The 24,439-nt window shown below is 51.4% G+C and overlaps 1 long non-coding RNA gene across 1 annotated transcript; it reads left to right on the top strand.

Moving 5' to 3' along the window:
- The first annotated feature begins 1,772 nt into the window (after nucleotides 1-1,772).
- LOC311531303 lies at nucleotides 1,773-14,878 on the top strand. The gene is made up of 3 exons (XR_014714188.1): nucleotides 1,773-2,423; nucleotides 13,562-13,654; nucleotides 14,290-14,878. It is a non-coding gene; the product is annotated as an uncharacterized lncRNA (long non-coding RNA).
- Nucleotides 14,879-24,439: the final 9,561 nt, after the last annotated feature.

Below are 24,439 nucleotides of genomic sequence, written 5' to 3'. Positions count from 1 at the left end.
TCTTATGCAGGCGGCAGGCACCCTGGGCAGTCCTCAGCTCCGGGGGGAGTGGGGTCTAGTGGTTAGAGGGGGTGGGACTGGGAGCCAGGACTCTTGGGTTCCATCCGCAGCTCCAGGGGGAGTGGGGTCTATTGGTTAGAGCGGGGAGGGGCTGGGAGGCAGGACTCCTGGGCTCTCTCCCCTGGCTCTGGGAGTAGAGTGGGGTCTAGTGGTTAGAGTAGGGGAGCTGGGAGGCAGGACTCCTGGGTTCTTTCCCCAGTTCTAGGAGGGGAATGGGGTCTAGTGGTTAGAAGGGGGTGGGTCTGGGAGCCAGCACTCCTGGGTTCTATCCCAGCTCTGGGATGGGGGCAGGGTCTAGTGTTTAGGACCAGGTGGGAATTGGCTGTCAGGGGGATTGAAGGATGAGAAAGAATCACACCTGACATGGGGGGAGACAGCAGTTCTCCCTCAGCCAGTCCCCCTGCAAGCTATAGGGGAGTGCCAGGCGGGGGAAAGCGGGGAGCCTACCTGCCTTCCGCAGCCTGGCTGGAGGAGGAGAGGGAGAGAGGCAACAAACAAAGGTGACAGGGAGTTTTCCCTTTCCAAGCTTTTATTAGCTTTGAGTTTAAACTGTTTGTTACGCGGCCAAAAGAGGTGAAAGTCAGCCGGGACTGCCTGCTCCACTTCTTTGCTCCGTACCTGGCTCACTTTCACCTCTGCCCAAGACCCGCACAAAGGAGCGTGGCAACAGTGAGGAAACGGTAACACAGGGAGAGCTTAGCTGTGGGGATGCTGGCCCCCAGGAGGAGGCTAACCCAGGCCGATCACCCAGATTAACGATGCAGTGAGACATGCCCGGGGAGGGGCCACGCAGTTGCAGGTGGGTTTTACCTGGCACAGGGACCGGAGGCGTCAGCTGCCTTCCTGGCACGTTGGCAACACGTGTTTTGAGGGAGTCGTGCCAAGTCTCCCTGAATTTTTCGTGCTGTAACCAGCCACTAGCTGGCACTGCGGGTGCATAAATGAACCCCAGGCCCGCCTTCTGGGCTGTCCTGGGAGGAGCATTTTGGGAGGCTTTTCCCACTGCAACAAACACAGAGTGGCCTGTAGCTCACGAAAGCTTATGCTCAAATAAATCTGTTAGTCTCGAAGGTGCCACAAGTCCTCCTGTTCTTTTAGAGATCAGAAGGTGAGACTCTCCCCAGCAGGCCGTTACCCTGAGGAGTAGATTCACTCCCGCGTCTCCGGAGCACAGAGATGGGCAGGGGACGGTCTCCCACCGCTGGGTGGCTCTGTGGATTTTCTTGGCTCTGTGGATTTCGCTGGGTGGATTCGCACTGGATCTGAGCGCACCGGGAAATGATCCTGAAGAGGGGAAGGGAGCTGGGTCTTCCCCTCACAGGGGGCATGAGTGGGCTGGAGAGGAGGGAGCGCAGGTAAGGGGCAGGGCGGATTCATTGCGATAGATCTGGCCCGGCGTGAGAAACAGGGACGGGACGGTGCCGGGGCTCAGCCCCAGGGAGTCCCTGGAAAAGCCACATCGCTGCTAGAGAGAGTTAAACATTTTGGTGTTTAGAGCAGAGAAGACTGGGAGCCAGGACTCCTGGGTTTCATCCCCAGCTCCGGGGGGAGTGGGGTCTAGTGGTTAGAGCGGGGGGGGGGGCTGGGAGCCAGGACTCCTGGGTTCCATCCCCAGCTCCGGGGGGAGTGGGGTCTAGTGGTTAGAGCGGGGGGGGGGGCTGGGAGCCAGGACTCCTGGGCTCTCTCCCTGGCTCTGGGAGAAGAGTGGGGTCTAGTGGTTAGAGGAGGGGAGCTGGGAGGCAGGACTCCTGGGTTCTTTCCCTAGTTCTAGGAGGGGAATGGGGTCTAGTGGTTAGAAGGGGGTGGGTCTGGGAGCCAGGACTCCTGGGCTCTCTCCCTGGCTCTGGGATGGGGGCAGGGTCTAGTGTTTAGGACCAGGTGGGAATTGGCTGTCAGGGGGATTGAAGGATGAGAAAGAATCACACCTGCCGGGGGGGGAGACAGCTGAGATCGTCCTGCTGCAGAGCCAGCTGCCATCGCAGCAGGAAGAGACACTAATGATGGCCCAGACCCAACACGTGAGCCCCACCCTGGCTGGCTGCTACCCCCGCGACAGAGCCCTTAGGGGTTTGGATTCCTTGGGCACCTGCCTCGCTCATCCTGCCAGCACGGCCTCTTTGCAGTGCAGTGGGGTCTGGCTGGACTCATTCATTCTCCCCTTGGAGAATGCCATTCTCCCGAATGGAAATTCGCTGCCAGGGCAAAGCGTAACACAGAGGGACTGTCGGTACTTTTTGGACTGCTCCGAAGAGACAGCCTGGATCGCGTCCCCTGGGGATCCCGCTGATCTGCAAGCGGAGGGTCACCCCAGCCTGGATTCTCCCGTCGTCCATGCAGAAGCCAGGTTGCACAGCAAGAGCGGGGTGAGACAGTGATTGTTCGGTTGACTGGCTGTTCCAAAGAAACGAGGGGGGGGAAATAGTTTGGGGTTGAAGGAAACATTTCATTTCAGTTCTGGGCTTGGGGGGTTTTTTAAACTTTTTTTTTTTAATGAAATAAAACAGAAGGAAATTTGTAAAGGAAAAGCTCTCGTGAGTGGAAAACGAAAGCGTTTCAGCTTGAATTTCCCCCCAAGAATTTTACTCCCCATCCATAAAATGTTACCGTTGACCGGAATCTGCAGTTTTTGGCTGGCGAAAAGTTTCACGTTGACAATTTTTGCCCATCTCTTGCTCAGCCTCGTTCCCACTCCGGGCCATGTGGAACTGTCTCTGTGCAAGCCGGAGTCAGCGGGGATGGGGGTTGGATGGACACACACACCCCTTCCAGCCTCCTGGAACTTATATGCAGAATGTATCCTACCCCAGGCTGGCTTCTGGGTCCATAGTTTCCTGTCTCCGTGTTTATCCCTTTACCCATCCCCACGGCATCCCGATGCCCTGGTTATACACCAGCCTCCGGTAGGCTGTGTCTGAGTGCACAGACCTGCAGGTTCCCCTGGTCTTCTGCTCTCACACTCCCCCACGCTGCCTGGGGGAGACCAGACAGGAAGCGACCGCCCCAGAAGCCGGGCTGAAGCCTGTTTTACCCACTAGAGGCTGCATCCCCCACTGGGTCACCCAGCAGTGGACTCATAGAATCAGAGAACTGGACGGGACCTCGGGAGGTCATCTCGGCCAGTCCCCTGCCCCCAGGGCAGGACTAAGTCTTATCTAGACCATCTCTGACAGGTGTTTGTCCAACCTGCTTTTAAAAACCGCCAATCACCGTAAATCTAGAGCAGGGAACCAGGACTCCAGGGAGGGACCTGATAACCCGAGAGGGGCAAGTGTCACAGGAATAGAATCATAGAATCATAGAATATCAGGGTTGGAAGGGACCCCAGAAGGTCATCTAGTCCAACCCCCTGCTCAAAGCAGGACCAATTCCCAGTTAAATCATCCCAGCCAGGGCTTTGTCAAGCCTGACCTTAAAAACCTCTAAGGAAGGAGATTCCACCACCTCCCTAGGTAACGCATTCCAGTGTTTCACCACCCTCTTAGTGAAAAAGTTTTTCCTAATATCCAACCTAAACCTCCCTCACTGCAACTTGAGACCATTACTCCTCGTTCTGTCATCTGCTACCATTGAGAACAGTCTAGAGCCATCCTCTTTGGAACCCCCTTTCAGGTAGTTGAAAGCAGCTATCAAATCCCCCCTCATTCTTCTCTTCTGCAGGCTAAACAATCCCAGCTCCCTCAGCCTCTCCTCATAACTCATGTGTTCCAGGACGGTGTCTCCTCCTCGTTTTGCACACCTGCTGGAGGCTAAAATCGTTGCACATTGTTCCATGATGGGAGAGGAGGGGAAGCAGCTGGAAAGGCAACCAACCAAGTGGGCCTTTTAAAGTGTTAGGGGTGGATTCTGATCTCAGTCACGCTGGGATCCATCCAGACTGACCTCACTCCAGTCAATGGAGTCACGGCTGGATTTGGATCTCAGGACCCCAGGATAAATCCAGAGTGACTCCACCCATGTCAATGGAGTCAGGGCTGGATTTGGCTCTCAGACCCCACTGTAAATCCAGAGCAGCCCCACAGCAGAGCTACATCAGTAGAGCTACATCAGTGTAAACCAGTGTACACCAGTAGAGCTACATCAGTGTAAACCCAATGTGAGGTCAGAACCTTTCTCATATATTTTAAGGTAAACCCTCTACTTAGCTATGTTCTGCTACATTCCCCTCCAGCTACTCGTAAGTTACACTGCCTAGCAAACTCCTTGAAAGGGCTATAATTTGCCAGCTACTATTTAACGTAACATCATTCACTGCCTGTTTACAGGGACATGGCTGTCCTCACACACAGCAGCAGGGACAGAGGTGCCAGGGGCAGAAAGTAGGGGCTGAAATGTAGCCCTTTGTCCTCCGCTTGGAGTGTAAACGGAGTTTGTACAGCACCTTGCACAATGGGGCCCTGGTTTTGTGCTTGATGCAGCTCTGGGCTACAGCCATTGAAATAATACAGACTAGTTAGGTTTGATTCCAGTGGAGATAGGGCAGTATTAATGCCACCCCCCTAGGTGCGGTGCTCCCATCTCTCCCAGTCCCTCCCCACCCAGCTGTTACACAGCTGCTGAAGCAGGGGCTGGAGGGGATGGAGGGGCACTTCTCTCTGCCGGACGTCCCTGCAGGGCTGCGTTAGACAAGGGCACTCTCCAGCCCTGTGTGTGCGAGGTGGACAGTACCCAGGGATGGGAGGCAATATTTATTCCTAAGTGATTTCTTGAAAGAGACAAGATCCCTGTGCAGTTGTCAGTGACTTTGTAAAATATTTTACAGAAATTACACTGAGTGATTTCTACCCCAGGGGGATTATTTTGTCAGATCTTTTCTCATTCATTGGCTTTCTGATTAGACTGTAGGTTCCCGTGGAGATAAAACATCCATATGGCTTCCTGATATGACCAACACCTGTGTCCCTCCGTGAGTTTCTGGTTATTTTGAGTTCAGTTTTGAATATGTATCAGTTTGGGTTCTTGCTTTCTGCACCTGTTTAAGTTTGGAGAGTACCCTGAAATCACTGCAAGGCTTAAATGCCACATTTTGTATTAGTCACTTTACAACTCAGTCTTTATTCCAAGAGAACATGCTTCATTTAGGTCTATTATATTATTATGATGATGTATTTTATGGAAGCAGCTTGTTGCCCCAAATAAGATCAGGGCCCCATTGTGCCAGGTACTGCACAGACCCACAGCGAGAGACAGTCCCTGCCCCAGCTGAGATCAGGGCCCCATTACACTGGGAGCTGCACAGGACCACAATAAGAGACAGACCCTGCCCCTAAATGTTTGCAATTTAAGGTCCTTATAAAAGCCCAGTAAAGCGAAGAGAACTCCAGGTTGATTTCAATGGGCTTTGGATCAGGCCCTATATCTACAAGGGAGAAGTCAGGTGGCAGGTGTGTAGATTGAGGAACTGAGACACAGAAAGATGGCTTGACGTGTCCAAGGTAAACCCCAAATAAATCCATTTTATTCTGTATAAAGCTTATACAGGGAAAACTCGTAAGTGTTCTCCCTCTTTAACACAGAAAGAGAAATATGCACAGCCTTTTGCCCCCACAGGTAACAATTACTTCCACTGGGTTTATTAATAAACAAAAGTGATTTTATTAAGTATAAAAGTAGGATTCAAGTGGTTTCAAGTAATAACAGACAGAACAAAGTAAGTCACAAAGCAAAATAAAACAGCACACGCAAGTCTAAGCCTAATACATTGAGAAACTGATGACAGGTAATATCTCACCCTCAGAGATGTTCCAATAAGCTTCTTTCACAGACTAGACTCCTTCCTAGTCTGGGCCCAGTCCTTGGTACAGTCCTTGTTAGTTCCTGCAGATAAGTTCTAGTTCCAGGTGGTAAGCAGGGGTTTTCTCATGACTGGCCGCCCCCTTTCTCCTGCTCCACTCCCTTTTATTGCTTTTGCACAAGGCGGAAGCCTTTTGTCTGTGCTTGGCCCCCACCCCTTTCTCTCAATGGAAAGGTAGAAGGTTTAAGATGGATTCCAGTATCATGTGACAGGGTCACATGTCTATGTGAGACCTCAAGAACAGGAGTGCTGGAAGCTCCTTAGAACTGGCGGGGGGGACACAAGCACCCAGACCATGGACCCTCCCCCACCCCACCACTCCCCCCAAAGCCCAGCCCATGTTCCACCCCTCCCCATGAAGCCCCACCCCTGTTCCACCCCTTCTCCAAAGGCCCTGCCCGCCGCTCGGTCCTTTTCCCGCCTTCCTCCCCTGTTGCTTGCCCTTAAGCCAGGAAAAAAACATAGCCCTCCCACTTTTAAAAGTGATGGGGCCATGGCCCCCTGGTCCCCGCCCCCCGTCTTCTGGTGCCCCGATCATGCATCTCTTATGGAGGATGAGACAGAGCAGTTCTGTGGTCTGCTCCTGGGATTCGCTAGGTGCATTGGATGGTAGCTGGTGTCTCTATAAGCCCTGGCCCTGGCTCCCACCACGTCATCCCTCTCAGCCTGTCAAGGCGCACGTGTGGGACTCAGTGTGCAAGGTAGCCCAAGGACAAAGCTCACACAACATTATCTACGCAGGAAGCAGACATGGCTGTGGGATTCCGCCCTGTAGTGTGAAGAACTCTCCTGGTACCCAGGTCTCAGGGTTATCTCTGACGGGAACCATTTTCAACAACAAACACAACAGAGACACGAATCTGGTGTGAAAAATACAGCACTTTGGTGCTGAAATGTGGTCACAAATGCAGACGAGACTTCTCACCTCACCACAACTTAATCTGCTGCTCTGAAATGCATAAACCGCCCCAAACCACAAACTTGCTCTGCAGCTGGGCCTCATGTTTGGAAACCGTATGCTCAGACGCCACTTCCTGCCCTGCAAGCGAGTTTGCTCCTGGTAGAGCTCTGCCTAACGTCTCACTGCCCAGCCCTGCTTCTCCCGCATTGAGTCCAGGGTCTGCAACGCACCTCACCTCGTCTCCCCTTCAGACTCCCTCCTCCAGCCCTCGCCCCCTTCTCTGCCCAGGATCTAGCCAACTTCTCAGAACAGAAGATGGCAAAATCCCACAGTACTCTGCCCTCCCCACGATCGCCCCCCTTGAGATCGCCCTCTACTTATTATTACCAGTGTTCCAGGAGCACCCACTGGCCCCAGTGTGCTGGGAGCTGCACAGAAACAGCATGAGAGACAGGCCTGGCCTTGAAGAGCTGATAGTCTAGATAGAAAAAGGATGGGAGGGAAAACTGAGGCACAAAGAAGGGAAGTGAGGTGCCCAAGGTCACCCAGTAGGTCAGTGGCGGGAATAGAACCCAGGTCGCTCAAGCCCCAGAGCAGTGCAGTGCACTAGCCATTAGGTGGGGTTATTGTCCCTCCTTCATCGTAAACCTCAAGCTCCCCCATCCACCCTCCTCTTCTAGCTCCATCCACCCACCCCCTCATCCCTAACTCCTCTGGCCACTCCCCTCCTGCCCCTGAGCCCTCCCCGCTCCCCGCTGTGCTCAGACATGTCCTGGTCTGTCCCCTCCCTAAAGGAACCCCCCTTTGACCCTCTCTGTGTCTGCAGGTTCCTTCCCATCCCCCTGCTTCCCCTCCTCTCTGCACTCACTGAGCACCTTTCCTGCACCCGCCGCATCGACCCACCTGCCTCACACCCACCCTGGCCCCTGTCCCATGCAGCACCCACCCTCTGCACCCCACAAACCAGCCTCCCAGGGCCGGATTCACAGCTGGTCACGGCAGCGGGCGGGTGCTGTGCCGGGCCCCTGGCTCTTGGCCCCAGCACTGGGGTAGCCTAGAGGAGCCGGGGAAGGGGCAGTTGCTCTAACCTGCCCCAGCTGGTGACAGTCCCCCAGGGGGGCAGGCCTCTCCTCACACCATCCTCAGCCAGGGCTGTGGGGCTGGAGGCAAAGGACAGGCTCTGAACCGCAGGGGATGTCCCTGGGCTGTGGGGTGCGGGAGGGGGCTATGGGTCTGCGGCGAGGAGAGAGGACTCCCCCAGCTCTCTCTCCCCTCAGCAACACCTGAGCTGTGAGGGAGAGGCACCTCTCCCCGCCACGGCAGCTCCACGGCTGGGGCTGCAGGATAGGTGCCCCTTCCCTGGCCCCAGCAGGTCCGGGCCAGGGCTGGGTTTGGGCCAGGGGAGGGTTGCTCCAGCTGCATCTGGGTCTGGGCCGCTCCACCCGGGCTGGGACTGGGGCTAGGCTGCACCTCCCTGGCCATGTCTGGAGCTGGGCCGGGCTGCTCCAGCCGCACCTAGGTCTGGGCTGGGCTGGGCCACTCCGGGGTCTGGGCCACTCCGGCCACGCCTGCCCGGCGCTAAATAGGCTGCTGCCTGGCTGTGCAGCTTACAGGGAACCTAAGTCCTGGGGCCGGTTTTGTTCAACATCTTCATTAAGGATCTGGAGGATGGTGTGGATTGCACCCTCAGCAAGTCTGCAGATGACACTAAGCCGGGGGGAGAGGTGGATACGCTGGAGGGTAGGGATAGGATACAGAGGGACCTAGGCAAATTGGAGGATTGGGCCAAAGGAAATCTGATGAGGTTCAACAAGGACAAGTGCGGAGTCCTGCACTTAGGATGGAAGAATCCCAGGCTCCGCTACAGACTAGGGACCGAATGGCTCGGCAGCAGTTCAGCAGAAAAGGACCTAGGGGTTACAGTGAACGAGAAGCTGGATATGAGTCAACAGTGTGCCCTTGTTGCCAAGAAGGCTAACGGCATATTGGGCTGTATTAGTAGGAGCATGGCCAGCAGATCGAGGGACGTGATCATTCCCCTCTATTCGACATTGGTGAGGCCACACCTGGAGTATTGTGTCCAGTTTTGGTCCCCCCACTATGGAAGGGTTGTGTACAAATTGGAGAGAGCCCAGCGGAGGGCAACGAAAATGATCAGTGGGCTGGGGCACATGACTTACGAGGAGAGGCTGAGGGAACTGGGCTTTTTTAGTCTCCAGAAGAGAAGAGTGAGGGGGGATTTGATAGCAGCCTTCAACTACCTGAAGGGGGATTCCAAAGAGGATGGAGCTGGGCTGTTCTCCATGGTGGCAGGAGACAGAACGAGGAGTAATGGTCTCAAGTTGCAGTGGGGGAGGTTTAGATTGGTTATTAGGAAACACTGTTTCACTAGGAGGGTGGTGAAACACTGGAATGCGTTACCCAGGGAGGTGGTGGAATCTCCTTCCTTAGAGGTTTTTAAGGTCAGGCTTGACATAGCCCTGGCTGGGATGATTTAGTTGGGGTTGGTCCTGCTTTGAGCAGGGGGTTGGACTAGACGACCTCCTGAGGTCTCTTCCTACCCTGATATTCTATGATTCTCTCTGCCCCCTGGCTGGACCCCAGTCCACCTCCGGCTCTGGGCAGCCTCTGCTTCCCACCACCTGTGCAGTCCCACCTGTCTCCCTGGAGCTGAGCCACCTGGGACTGGTGCAGAAGCCTGGCCAGTCTCAGCCAGTTGATGGGGGGACAATGTGTGTGTGTGTGGGGGGGGGGCTTGGCTGGGCCCCTCCAGGAAAGTGGGTCCTGAGGGAGGCTGGCTGGGGCAGGCCCTGGCCTGGCTGGTCGTGCCACTCCCGGCGGGCCAGCCTGATTCTCTGCCCCGGGACCAGCCCTGGCTGCATTGGCAGCTCAGCCCGGCAGACACAGTCGCCTCCCAGAGGGCCGGTGAGTGCGGCCAGGAGGTAGGGCTTGGGGGAGTGGGTCTGTGGGGGACCTGGGGCGGCGCTGGGCTGTGAGGGGGTGGGGAAGATCTGTGTGTTGGGGCACTAGAGTGTGGGGGGTGCCGGACAGTTGTGGTGGGGCTATGCACAGGGAGGCACCGGAGGGGGGTGGTGGTGTGCAGGGCGCTGTGCATTTGTGGCAGACTCGGGGGGGGGTCTGGGCAAAGTGGGTCCGAGGGGGCTCTGGCCATAGGGAACTGATGGGGGGGGGTTCCAGTGTTGGGTGGGGGGGGCTGTGTGGCGTGGCATGGCTCACCCCGCGAGAGAAAGGGGCATGCTGGCAACACAGGGCCGGGCAGGACGCTGTGCGTCTGGCAGCTGCCGGTTTGTAAATAGTGCTCTCCCATTGGGCTGGGCAGAGCGGGGCCGCCCCTGCCATGCCATACCCCTGGCCGGCCCCTCGCTCCGGGGGCTGGCCCCCCCGCACCATGCTCCATTGCCCCCATGGGGGCCCACACGTATGTTTGGCACCAGGCCCACACAAGGTTTTTGCCGGGATAACGTGTAACCAAACCCCCAAACGAAACACCTCTTCCCTTCCCCCAGCAACACAAATAACTGCCAGATAGCTCCTGCCCTGCCTGTGATTGTACAAGAAACACCTGGGGCCTGGCTCTCACACACACACGCTCTGTTCTTGCAGCTGGAACGGATGGGCTTGTGCATCCTGTCTATGCTTTGGTTGTGCCCCTAAACCCCCTACACTGGGTGCTGGGAGCAGGGCTGGTTCAGAACCAAGAGACTCCGGCGCTGCAGCCATGGGGCGAGCTAGGGCTAGCTGCAGGGGGGGCAGGCAGAGCTCCTGCTACATTTTCGCCCTGCCTCTACCGCCAGCGGTGAAGCGTGAGCCGGCCAGTGCTGCTCTCCCTCCAATGGGAGCCCAGTCACCTGAGACCAAGCTTGACCTTGCCAAAGGCCTCGTCCCTCCGCTGCTGTTTGTCTGTCTGCAGGAGCTGGGCAGGGACCGGAATTTCCCTTCGCAGGAAGTGTCAGGGTTTTGAAGTTGACGTTCCTTCCAGACGGGAACGAAACGGCCGAATTCGGACTCTCCCGCCAAAGGAGTGTCTAAAATTTGGCTTTCAGTCGATGGTTTCGATTTCAACGTTTAAATTTCCTATTGCGATGCATCATGTAACGTAAACTAAAAATCAACATGGAGAGTTTCACCTTCCCAAAGCCACTGGCTTTGATTTTTTCTAAACGAAATTGCATCGGAATTGGCCCGTTCCTGCAGAACATTTTGATTTTGTCCAACCAGCATTTTCCCATGAAAAACCCGCTCCATGGGGAAATTTTCCACCCGCTCTACTTAATAGGTCTTGTGCATGTGCAAAGTCCGTTGTGCTGCGAATGGGAACAGACTCCCATGGGCACAAAACAGCATCTCCTTTGTTGTGTTTTACTTTTGCAATTGTTCACTGTTTCAATCCATTCATCAATATGTAGAAATATCTTCAGCCACCCCTACTTTGTGCAAGGCCATACCAGTTAGCAAACATCTGAAACCACCAGTTCTGCATCTAGGATGACCAGGGTTTTTTTTGGCGACACCTCCAGCTCAGTCTCCAGATAACAACCTACTTCTGCAAACTGCTTTCCATGACCACGCTAGGAGGTCACTTCATGGTTTTCAAGCGCCAGGCCAGTGTCTTAACTCCAAATCCCGCTCTCCTGAGTGCAGAGAAATGGGGGTATTTCAGCTCAGCACTCTAATGGGACTGTCTGTCCCTGGTTCTCTTCCATGCCATTGGCAGGGGCTCTCACTTCACGCACACTCAGAGCAGGGGGTTGTCACTGCAGTTGTGACGTCAGACTGTGACTGGGTATGTAAGATCCAGCCTTGGCCACCATTACTCTGCTACTGGCTGGGAGACAGAACCCAGCTCTTCCTCGGTGCTCCAGAGACAGCCCTGCCCAGGTGATGCTGGGGGATGTGATCAGCTCCTCCTCAAAGCTGGTTTTGTTGCTGTGTTTGCATATGAACAGGACCAGGGATTTTGCACACAGGGGAGGTCTGGCATCTGTAGGGCAGGGTAATGTTGCAATAACTGTCAGATGTTTCTCCGTTGTGAAGCTGGACTCTCCGGCCCAGCTGCAGGGTTCGTTCTAGGCCTCAAGTCATTTGACGGCCCATTGACAAACTAGCAAACAACGGGCCATGTCATCAGCAGGTGTAAATTGGACCTACTGCCTATGGCCGATTGACACAAAGTGGGGATCTGGCCTGGGGCTGGTTTGAGATCAGGACCAAGGGAGAGTAGAAAAGAACATTCACTGCCCCTGTGGCTTTGCCCACAGTAGGAAATGTGCACAGGCCGGATAACGTGTCTGAGCAATGCAAGCAGTTGCATCTGTCACCATCAACGGGTGAATTTCCCAGAACAAGCAAAGAGTCTAATGAGAGGGTCTTATCTGAACAGACGGGAAACAAGAGCGTCTGGTTGCGGACATACAGTGTAGCCAACTCCCCATGATTAACACCTCTTGTCACAGTCTCCCCTCCCTCAGAAGAAGTACATGGGGCCTGGCTCTCAATCACATAGACCCTGTGGTTGGGAATCAACACGGTGCAGTCAATCAATAAGGCAGGTTCAACAAATGAAGAGGCTGCCTTTGTGCTCCCCGTGTTCTGGGACTCTGCAGGGCCCTGTCCAGCCCTCAGCAGAATTTAGAGCCGCCTCAGGGCTGCTCTAATTTCATTCTGCTCCCCATGAGCCCTGGGCAGCATGGGCTAAAGCCATAGCGGAGTGTGCTCTGGCCACACCCCCAATCCACCCTGTATTGGGGGGCCTGGGGGCAGGCTGTTTGCAAGGTCTTTACAAAAGCTCCACACCAGCCACAGAGATCCCTTGCATAGGGAGTTTCCAGGGGGCTGTTTGCATCCATTTTAAGGTGCGTTTACACTTCCAGAGCAGCACAAAGCGACCTGAAGCAAATACGCACCAGCAACCACACACCACACAACAAAAACACTAACCCAGGAACCAATCCTTGCAACAAAGCCCGTTGCCAACTGTGTCCACATATTTATTCAGGGGACACCATCACAGGGCCTAATCACATCAGCCACACTATCAGAGGCTCGTTCACCGGTACATCCACCAATGTGATATATGCCATCATGTGCCAGCAATGCCCCTTTGCCATGTACATTGGCCAAACCGGACAGTCTCTACATAAAAGAATAAATGGACACAAATCAGAGGTCAAGAATTATAACATTCAAAAACCAGTTGGAGATGCTCAAATAAATTTGTTAGTCTCTAAGGTGCCACAAGTCCTCCTTTTCTTTTTGTGAATACAGACTAACACGGCTGCTACTCTGAAACTTCAGTCTCTCTGGTCACTCGATTACAGACCTAAAAATTGCAATTCTTCAACAAAAAAACTTCAAAAACAGACTCCAACGAGAGACTGCTGAATTGGAATTAATTTGCAAACTGGATACAGTTAACTTAGGCTTGAATAAAGACTGGGAGTGGATGGGTCATTACACCAAGTAAAATTATTTCCCTTTCTTTATTCCGCCCCACCCCCCGACGTTCTTGTCAAGTGCTGGAAATGGCCCACCTTGATTATCACGACAAAAGGTCCCGCCCCTTACCCCCCCCCCCGGCTCTCCTGCTGGTAATAGCTCACCTTTCCTGATCCTCTCGTTACAGTGTGTATGGTAACACCCATTGTTTCATGTTCTCTGTGTAGATAAATCCCCCCACTGTATTTTCCACTGAATGCATCCGATGAAGTGAGCTGTAGCTCACGAAAGCTTAAGCTCAAATGAATTTGTTTGTCTCTAAGGTGCCACAAATCCTCCTGTTCTTTTTGCAGATACAGACTAACACGGCTGCTACTCTGAAAACTGTCACAAAGCGACCTGATTGTGATGGAGAATCAGGCCTGAGTGGCATCTGTGCACAGAGGGTGAGGGGAGATTCTGCTTTGGGAATGTTTCAGTCTCACTTTGCACAAGTATAAGTGACTTCGACAAGGAGGAGGGCAGGGCAGACAGAACCCATGTGTCAGCACGAACGATCCAGCTACCCTGGCAGGGGCTAGTGGGCTGAGAAAGGCTCTGCAGTAACCAAAGCCTCAGGTTTCCACAGGTTCTTAAAATGCGTTCAAAATCCCTGGGCTAGAGAAAATTCTCACTGCCCTAACATGGGGGGTGCAGTTCTACACAGGTCCAGGGTGAAGGTCACATGGGGGAAGGTTGGTCTTGTGATTGAGCCAATGGGCTGGGGATCAGGAGATCACATTTCAATTCACGGCTCTGCCACTGAGTCCTTGGGTGACCTGGGGCAAGACTCTGTGCCTCAGTTTCCCCAGCTGTAAAATGGGAACAAGGCTCCTTCCTTTGTCTGTCTTCTCTGCGTCAGCTAAGCTCTTCGGGGCAGTGTCTGTTTCTGTCTCCACATAACAATACTCTAGCTTATGCCAGGAGATCCAACGAATGGGGGGGGGGGGATCAATGGAGTGGTGTTCCACACCCCTGCATCAGTGGTGGAAGGAGCAGGCTGTCAGCATAGTAACCCAGCACCTCCTGCTTTACATTCCAGAGCAATTCTCTGCAGGCCATTTCCGGCCAGAATCCGGATCCCTTGTGCAACCTGATTGGAGCGACAGGGATGGATAGGTCCTAACCAAGAATCCAGCACAATATCTCCACGCCCATGGACATCCCACATGCTCTGAGAGAGCTCAGCTGGGGCGGAAACAGCCCTCAGGTTCCAGGTAGTGGTTTGCTGCCCACAGTGAGTGACCAAGGTTCAGGACATTGACACTGAGCGATTGTAAAACATTCCGGGGCTTTCACACCTCCCTTGCTCATAATGGACGTTGATCTAACTGAGAATGGAAAGCATCTGAAATCTTCGCTCCCAGTAGCCCTCTGAGATAAGACAGAAACCACAGCAGGTATCTGCACAGATATATTCAGTTTCACACTGTGAATTGTGGGCACGGTGACAAATTTGAAGCCACTCAAGAGGAATGGCCTTCGGTACCACAGGACATCCTCTGACTCAGAACTGTGTCTGGGATCATTTAGGAGTCTATTACAATTGTTGCTTCTTTGGCCTGAGCGGTTTGCCCGTATTCAGGGCCTTGCAGGGTTGTTTCCATTAGAATGAGAAATCGGTGACATGAGTCAGGTCTATTTTTGGTGTAATTTCTTGTATTTCAGAAGAACACAACAGAAACAAATAACCACAGGCCTTGTACTTGCTCAGAAATCCCTAAGTCTGCCCCTCCATTGAGCTCTGTGCCCAAAAAGCTCAGTCTCTTTGCTCCATCTCAGGGCCATGCTCACAATTGCTTCCCCTGGCCTCCTGCCTGTAATGCACACAGACTGCAAACCAGTCTCCTAGCCCCTGCATTTGCAGTCAGGGAAACCTCTCGGCCCACATGGCTTAGCTCTGCCCTGCCATGTGCCTTGGAGGATCCCTCCATTGTCTCCAGCTGCCTTTACTACAGAACAGGGGTTTAATTGCTCCTTCCATTGTGTCGGACAGCGGGTGCTTAGCCACCCATGGACTCTGACGAGGTCTGCGACTATCCTAGGAACAAAGGACTCACTTGATGGCATCCATCAGCATCTCCCAGCATAGCGGTATTTTTGTGCAGCATCTAGCACAGTGGGGCCCACCCTAGAGGCTTTTTGATGCTTTGTTTAGTAATAATAATAATTTCCCTGTGGAAGGCTTTAAAGAAGAGTTGGGAATGATTTAGGCAGCAGTATATCCAAACTGAAGAAGGGAAATGTCCCATCTGGCTGACCGACGGCTTTTTTATTCGTTGGGGTCATGGGATAGTCAAATGCAATTTTCTCTGTGTAAACTGAGCCAGGGCAGGGTTGAACTGAAGCCCCAGGGGTCTGGAGGCCTCAGCAGTTGCCACAGATAGGAATTACTTCATGGTTTCTTGCCAAATCACATTGGCAGGGGAAGCTCCTCAACTGAAGAGGTGGTTGCGTTAGGTCTAAATCCAGACATTTCATAACTCAGGAGTCACTGCAGAGCAGAGCTGGTCAAAATTTTTCATTTCAAGACAGATGTTTCTGTGAGAAAATTTCACCTTGGACAAGATTTTGGGGGAGTTTCATTAGAAACCAAAAATGTTTCCATTTTCAGCAGCCAAACTCCTTTTTTTTTTTAAAGTTATAAAGCAACTGAAAAATTTCTACCGATCTGGTGAAAATTCTCAGGAACACCAAAAAATGTTGGCCAAAAATTTCATCTGGGCGTACCAGCCAGGGGTGTACCTCACAGGGGTGTTTATGAGTATAAATAGATTCATGATTGTGAGGTGCTCAGATACCATGATGATGAGGCCATATAATGAGACTGGGGACATCTTTGTTAATTTGGATCAGGAGGGATTCATTTTTTAACAAGTGGCTCTGGGATCCGCATAAACAACAGAGGCTCCATTCCAGGAAATGAACTCACAGAGTTCTTAGTCCTTCCATTGCTAGAAATGACCAGAATGTGTTGTCACAGAAATGTGCCCTCTCCACCCAGTCAAAGGCTATCAGCCTGTTTCCCCAGGGTCCTGCCCCTCGTGCAGTCACTGAACTAGTGCAAGGTGAGTATCCAGCGTTGGGATTTGGAAGCATTTTGCACTGGTGTAAATGACCACACAGTGGTGTAAATCGGGCCCCGCACACTGATGCAGAGATACGACTGCAGCCCGGCTGGCTCTGGCTTTCTCACCACTGAATGGGGAACATTGTCAATCTCTGGCAACTCTTAATCAGTACCACCAGATCTGGTTCATTCCTGGGTAGGATGCTGAGGACAATCAGTGCATTAATGGGCAACTGTGACATTTATTTTCCATGCATCACTAGTGTGACAGCGTGACATTATTACCGTGCCAATAACTAGCTATTATATAAAGGGGTGTAAACACAGATCACAATGAAATGCATTCATGGAGAAGAACAACAGACTAAAGAACAAAGCTGGGGGCAATTATCTGACTGTATTGTGTATTCCACGCAAAACACAGTTTTGGGTCACCCAGAACTCTTTGTGAATTCATCAAATCATTTAGGCCAAACAATAAAATTGGGGGCTAGATTCTCCACAGGACTTAGGTGTCAGTTACTAAGTCACTGCAGGAGGAGGGGATGCCAGGGCCCTCATTTATACCCAGTGGCTGGGGCACTTACCTGGCACATGGGAGGTGTTGGTCTATAAGTCTCTACACGAGGAGAAGGGTTCTGAGAGCAGACGACTCTTTACTCTTGCAGACAAAGGCTGAATTAGATTCAGGGCTGGACATTGCAGTGGGACAAATTCAAACAGGAAATAAGGCCCAGTGTTTTTGAGGGTGGGTGATTAACCACTGGAGCAGCTTCCCCCAGGACGAGGTTGATTTTCCCTCACGTGGAGTCTTTGCACCAAGGCTGGATTGGTCTTTCTAGAAAACACAGTCTGGTTCAAGCACACGTCAAGGGCCTGATGGCTGAATCTTTTGGTGAGTTTCTTTGGTCTGTGTGATGCAGGTCAGGCTAGATGAGCAATACTGGTCCCTTTGACCTTTAAAATCTACGAACCTATAAACTTATGAAAGTACAACCCTGTATAGTCAGTTAGTCTTCATCTTTCATGTGGCTTCTTTCATAGAGTTAGCTGGTTTCCCAGTTTTGTCCTTCACACAGTGGCAGGGGAGAATCCCATTGAAAAACATAGTGAACGGTTGTAAAATGACAGGAAATGAGATGTGTATTCAAAAGCAGGTGTAGGGACTGACATTGGTTCGATCTCATTTTCTCATACTGCGATAACCTACTTGTTGTGAGATGAAGCTCCTGGTGTCTGTATCCCCCTGCAAGGTGCGGGCCCTTCTCAGTGTGCTGGGCTGGGTGTCTGTCCCAGGCTATCAAGGGAACAGCTGGATTTGCATGTGGGTGGGATGGGCATGGGTTGCGCCCCCCTCACCCATTTAGCTGTCTGTGAACACAAGGCTGGGGTGACTCTCAGCACCCCTGTGCGTGAACAGCTGCCCAGCAGTGACGAACGAATGGTGCCAAGATAAACTCTCGGGGCTGGTTGCTCAGGCCACCAGCGTCTGCTCCGTACAGCTGAGAAGGGAAAACGGGGCCACGGCAGCTTTGCTCTCGGGACCAGACCGGGGGCAGGGGGCTGTGTCGACCCCCAGCGTAATTCCAGCAGCCTCAGGGCTATTGTGACTGCACCACTCTGCAAGGGACCCCTGAGGGGCTCACCCTGTGCCTGGGGATGGCTGGAGTCTCTGCTCCCTCCCAGCTCTCTGTGATACCCCCGAGTCTCAGCCTGCCCCAGCCTGGGTTACCTCTGAGTCCGAGCAGGCGGAAGCAGGCTCAGGGGTATCTCACGCTTCCATGTCTCTGCCCGGCCACCTCTGCTGGGCATTACCCAGAGATCACATGGGCCTGGTGTCGCTGGTCCTGTGCCAACTGCTGACAGGGCAGAGGAGACGGACGCTGTGTGTCAGCATCTCAGAATTACTTGTGGCTCCATCTATTTAAGTAAGATACTGTGAGGGTTTCTGAGAAGAGCGGAGATCGTTCTGTGCCGTGCGGGGCAGGGGAAGGTGGTACCAACGGACCCATTGCAATAGCCCGGGACCAGCTGTAGCATTTGTCCAGCTCTTCCTCTCTTTGGAGTCCCGGCTGGAGGGAGTTTCTGGCCAATAGGCTTTGAAATCGAGTAGGGCCATGAGATTTCAGGACGATGCATCAGGGATGGCTTCTTCCTCCTGAGGGTCAGGGTGGGGTCTGATTTCTGCCAGAGATGAGCAATGCTTCGAACTGGAAAGGCAGGGCAATTCCTGTGGTGCTGGGCTGACAGATTCAAACCCGCCCATGGGATTTGGCCACCCAAATGTCAGTGAGAATTGGATTTGCAGATCCCTTAAGCAACTTGGGATAAATCGCATCTGTTCCGCTCCCACACCCCACCCGGAGATGCAGCCAGCTGTGTGGGTGTCTCCATCCGAAAGATATTCCAACATTGCACCGTTCACACCAGGAGACCCTGAACAAACTTTCCCCCAGCAGCTCTGTCACACAGCCCCACAATCAACAGCTGTTCTGGTTGTGTGGCCCATCGGTCAGTGTCTTCTGTGTCCCTCGCTGTGCCCAATCCACAGAGACTATAAGCCATCATTGTCCCTGTTTCAAAAACCTGGCTCTCTAACTCAAGCTGTAACTGGTCATGCTGTCAGCTGTGAAAGTCCCTGGTTCATATCTGGGTATCCCTTAACACCCCTCTTGAGGCCTGTTTCACTGTGTGGGGAGGTCCCTCCCTCTGGAGTTATACTGGTGGGGGAGTGAGAGGAGAGGAGCCACACAGAAGACTTCCCCCAGGAGGATGGCTGAGTACAAGGGGGGGTGTCAGTGGAATAGCCAAATTACATGGAAAAGTGGCAGATTTAAACCCGGTAGAAGGCACTGCTTTAATCACACAATTAGCCAGCGGAACTCACTGCCACAAGAGACTATTGAGGGCAAGAGCTTAGCAGGATTCAAAACTGAAGGAGGCATTTCTATGGAAAATAGAACATCCAGAGGTGTAACAGTAAAGATTCTGACAGACACCCAAGGGTTTTTGAAGAGCTATAAACCCTCCCTGATTTCAGGGCATATGAACATAATGGCCATACTGGCTCAAACCAAAGGTCCATCTGCCCAGTATCCTGTCCTCCAACAGTGGCCAATGCCAGGTGCCCCAGAGGGAATGAACAGAACAGGGAATCATCAAGTGATCCATCAATCCATCCAGGGCAGAAGACAACCTCTAACTATTAGGGGTCAGGAGGGAACTTGCCCCTCGGTGCAGGGGATTAAGTGTTTTCTAGACCATCCCTGACAGGTGTGTGTCTAACCTGCTCTTAAAACCCACCAGTGATGGAGATTCCACAGCCTGCCTAGGTCATTTGTCCCGGTGCTTCATCACCTTGATAGTTAGGAAGTTTTTCCTAATGTCCAACCTAAACCTTTGCTGCAGTTGAAGCCCTTTGCTTCTTGTCCTGTCCTCAGCGGTTAAAGAGAACAATTCCTCCTCCTCCTCTTTATATCAACCTTTCAATGCTTGAGGAATGTCACCATGTCCCCCCTCAGTCTTCTCTTCCCCAGACTAAACAAACCTAGCTTTTTCAATCTTGTCTCATGTGGGGACATGTGAAAAGGTTGTTACAAGGAGGATGGAGAAAAATTGTTCTCCTTAACCTCTGATGATAGGACAAGAAGCAATGCACTTAAATTGCAGCAAGGGAGGTTTATGTTGGACGTTAGGAAAAACTTCCTGTCAGGGTGGTTAAGCACTGGAATAAATTGCCTAGGGAGGTTGTGGAATCTCCATCACTGGATATCTTTAAGGGCAGCTTAGACAAACGCCTGTCAGGGATAGTCTAGATGGTGCTTGGTCCTGCCATGAGTGCAGGGGACTGGACTTGATGGCGTCTCAAGGTCCCTTCTAGTTCTATGAGTCTATGATTCCATGTGTCATATTTTCTAGACCTTTCATCGTTTTTACGGTTCTCCTCTGGACTTTCTCCAATTTGTCCACATCTTTCCCGAAGTGTGTTGCTGAGAACTAAACACCGCACTCCAGCTGTGGCCTCATCAGGGCTGAGTAGTGTGGAAGAATTGTTTCCTGTTTCTTGACTATAATACACCTGCTACTAAATCGCAAAGATGTAGACGGACCCCAGATCTGATCCAGTCTGAGAACTGCTCGGATTCTTTAAGAATCAGGCTTGTACTGGACAGCTCGTTACTGTCTTAAATTAGAACAAACCCCCCATGTTTCCACCTTTTAGGTCGAATGACAGTTTCTTCTTCATTGCTTTCCTTGATGCTTTTGGAGCTCTCTGAGTGTACAGCAATATAATGCTATGGTTTATTTCAGACAGCCTCTTTTATATAAACCAGGCACCCTCTCATCAGGGGTTTGAAATGCCCTGTCTGCCGGAGGTACTCATGTGGGTCTGCAGGGCATATTTACATTCTGCAGCATCTCATCTGTCATTTAAAAATAAAAAGTAAGTGTCCAGCCATCACAGCTGCAAAGGAACCCTTCTAAATGTGACCCACGTGTAACCGATACAGTAACATATGCCTGAGTCTGCAGAGAGCCTGAGACAATCTCTCCAAGGAGGGGGGAACTTCCTTGCATGTCACTGAGGTGTACAGAGGATCCAGAACAACGAATCAGAGAGGTGTGAACTCTCCACTCCTGTTAATTTCAAGAAGTGTTAACTCTTAAGTGTAATTGTGGCACATGGAATGCCAGCATTAACCATTTCTTTGCTGGTCCTTTTAGCAGAGTGGAAAAGGATGAGAGAAAGGAAGAAGGAAGCATGAGGAAACATGTTTTTGAAGAGATGAACACACAGGAGATGGAGCGATAACAACACATCTTAGAAAAATCTACCATCTACTCATTTGTCTGAGCCTTGGTCTACACGGGAAGGGTGTGTCCACCTAAGATATGCAACTTGGCATATCTTAGGTTGACTACCTGGCCGTGAGGACGGCGGCAAGTCGACTGCTGCCGCTCCCCCGTCGACTCCGCTTCCGCCTCTCGCGAGCTGGAGTTCTGTAGTCGACAGGGAGCGTGTTCGGGGATTGATTTATTGCATCTAGACGAGACGCGATAAATCGATCCCTGATAGATCATTCACTACCCGCCGATCCGGCGGGTAGTGAAGACCTGCCCTTAGCGTTCACCATGGCAGCCATCACTATCTTGAATGAAGATGGTTGGAAAAATTTGCTCTCTTCCCCCGCAAAAATGTTGACATTTTATCAAAAGACTGAAAATCTTTCAGCATCTGTCGACAAAAACTCAACAGACACTGGCCATGAAAAATTTCAGTTAATCAAATACTCAATTTTTCATCAATTAACAGTTAGGATGGGAAAATTTTGACTCATTCTAATCTTGATTTCGAGATCTTAGATACCGTATTATCGAATAAAGAACAGGAGGACTTGTGGCACCTTAGAGACTAACAAATTTATTAGAGCATAAGCTTTCGTGGGCTACAGCCCACTTCATTGGATGCATAGAATGGAACATATAGTAAGAAGATATATATATACACATACAGAGAAGGTGGAAGTTGCCATACAAACTGTAAGAGGCTAATTAATTAAGATGAGGTATTATCAGTAGTAGAAAAAAAAACCTTTTGGAGTGATAATCAAGATGGCCCATTTAGACAGTTGACAAGAAGGTGTGAGGATACTTAACATGGGGAAATATATTCAATATGTGTAATGACCCAGCCACTCCCAGTCTCTATTCAAGCCCAAGTTAATGGTATCTAGTTTGCATATTAATTCAAGCTCAGCAGTTTCTCCTTGGAGTCTGTTTTTGAAGCTTTTCTGTTGCAAAATTGCCACCCTTAAATCTTTTACTGAGTGGCCAGGGAGGTTGAAGTGTTCTCCTACCGGTGTTTTTCTTCCAGCTCAACCATCAGTGTTCACGTCCTACCCAGGAAATCTCCTCTGTCTTCAGGCAGGAAAGGAAACATGATCACAATCACTGGCCCATTGCTTATGTAGAATTGCGCCAAGACATAAAGCACGGACTGTCTTCGCTCAGAAACAACCTTGTTCACTGCTGAGGAGTTTGCTTTGCAAAGGTTTCTATGCCTAGTCTGGCTGGTCAGTAACACCCCTTGCTAACGGAGAGAGAGCAAAGCATCCCAGACATTCCAGCACTTTAAGATGCAGGGAAATCATACTGCCATTCAGTGAAGCAACACAGAATCCCCCCAGCTCGGGATCTGGCCCCATTGACTCCAACAGAGCTCTGCTTATCTGCCTCAGCTAGAGGACTGGCCCGGTGACTCCAGTGGGGCTAAAACGGATTCACACCAGCTGGGGAATCTGGCCCTGTAGCATTCAACCTTCAGCACATTGACCATGGGATAGGCTGTGTGCTCCAGCTGGGTCTCAAGGAAACCAGAGCCACAGTAATGGGGCTGCTCAGATCACACAAAAAGTAGGATTCTAGGTCACCACAGAACGGTATCATGTTACACGAACATGATACTGTTCTGTGGTGACCTAGAATCTTACTTTCGACGTCTCCAACTCAAGGAATATTTCCAACACACCTCTGAACAGCACACTAAGTCACAGAGAGCTTCCTACCAAGACTACAAAAAGAAGGATTCTGGGTGGACTCCTCCTGAAGGCCGAAACAACAGACTGGACTTCTACATAGAGTGCTTCTGCCGACGTGCACGGGCTGAAATTGTGGAAAAGCAGCATCACTTGCCCCATAACCTCAGCCGTGCAGAACACAACGCCATCCACAGCCTCAGGAACAGCTCAGACATCATAATCAAAAAGGCTGACAAAGGAGGTGCTGTCGTCATCATGAGTAGGCTGGAATATGAACAAGAGGCTGTTCGGCAGCTCTCCAACACCACTTTCTACAAGCCATTACCCTCTGATCCCACTGAGAGTTACCAAAAGAAACTACACCATCTGCTCAAGAAACGCCCTGAAAAAGCACAAGAACAAATCTGCACAGACACCCCCCTAGAGCCCCGACCAGGGGTCTTCTATCTGCGACCCAAGATCCATAAACCTGGAAATCCTGGATGCCCCATCATCTCAGGTGTTGGCACCCTGACAGCAGGATTGTCTGGTTATGTAGACTCCCTCCTCAGGCCCTGTGCTACCAGCATGCCTAGCTAAAAGTCGCAATTATTCAACAAAAAAACTTCAAAAACAAACTCCAGCGAGAAACAGCCAAACTGGAATTAATCTGCAAACTGGACACTATTAAATTAGGCTTGAATAAAGACTGGGAGTGGATGAGTCATTACACTAACTAAAAGCTATTTCCCCATGCTAATTTTCCCCCTACTGTTACTCACACCTTCTTGTCAACTGTTTGAAATGGGCCATCCTGATTATCACTACAAAAGTTTTTTTTCTCCTGCTGATAATAGCCCACCTTAATCGATTGGTCTGGGAACCCCCGTTTTTTCATGTTCTCTGTATATATATATATATATCTTCCTACTGTATTTTCCACTACATGCATCTGATGAAGTGGGCTTTAGCCCACGAAAGCTTATGCTCAAATAAATTTGTTAGTCTCTAAGGTGCCACAAGTACTCCTCATTCTTTCTACAAATAAAATCAAATTTCAAATGTTTTGAAACCCAGGAAATACAGATTTCAAATTGTGCCTCCGAAACAAAGCACCCACTGTTGCTAACTATTGAAAGAACCATTGGGCCAGAGAAAGAAAACAAGCCTGAGAATGACTCCGTTGCCTAGTGGTTAAAGCGTTGACGTGGGAGACCCAGCATCCGGTCCCTCTGTGCCAATGACTTCTTAAATTATTTTTTTTCCACCGGGGAACAGCTTCAACAGGAGAGAAGATATGGGCTCATGAGGTTACGGAGGGAAATTTGGGGTGGTTTCCAGGAAAGACTAGGAGGCTGCCAGATTCAGCAGGGTGTGGAGGAAGATAGATGGGACAGAGTCTACTACCACAATTCCTTTGCTCCCAAGTCCTATGTGCCTGGATGGAAGTGACACAACTCAGAGTAACCCGCAGGCTATGAGCACATCACAGGAGGAGGTCCCATAAGACCATGTGACAGCCCTCTCCTTGTTTCACTAGACACAGAGTCAGCAGTTCCTGCTAGGATATTTATCAGTCAGTCTATATAAAAGGTGGGTATAAA

The sequence above is a fragment of the Lepidochelys olivacea genome (genome assembly GCF_965140295.1).
Source record: "Lepidochelys olivacea isolate rLepOli2 genome assembly, chromosome: 14".
Taxonomy (NCBI): Eukaryota; Metazoa; Chordata; order Testudines; family Cheloniidae; genus Lepidochelys; species Lepidochelys olivacea.
This window is presented reverse-complemented; position numbering and strand designations above follow the sequence as displayed.